This window comes from Mytilus edulis, chromosome 1 (assembly GCF_963676685.1).
Source record: "Mytilus edulis chromosome 1, xbMytEdul2.2, whole genome shotgun sequence".
In the NCBI taxonomy this organism is placed as follows: Eukaryota; Metazoa; Mollusca; class Bivalvia; order Mytilida; family Mytilidae; genus Mytilus; species Mytilus edulis.
The window spans coordinates 113,773,226-113,773,601 of record NC_092344.1 but is presented as its reverse complement, the minus strand read 5'-3'; positions in this window follow the sequence as shown (position 1 = coordinate 113,773,601).

Here is a 376-nt window from a genome sequence, read left to right as displayed (position 1 = left end):
TCAAAAAGTTCTGAAAAGTGAAGCCATACTGTCGAGAATCTGTCGAAAATTTCAAGACAGTATTCAAATGTCAAGAATATGTCAAGAAATTTTAAAACCATATTCAAAATGTCGAGGATTTGTCGAGTTAATTTCACACAAATTTAATATAAATCAGAATTTGTCAAGAAAAATTTAGACACAAGTCATACTTTTGGAGAATGTCGAGTAATTGTTCATGCAGGTTAAGAAAAAAATGTTTTTTTCCAGACTTGTGGACTTTTGTAGTGAAGCATAATAGCAAAAATGAATGTAAATAGTATAAAATTTATTATAGACCAATAACACAATGGCAGGATGTATAAGGACAGAGTCACGTCATACGTAACAAGGAAAC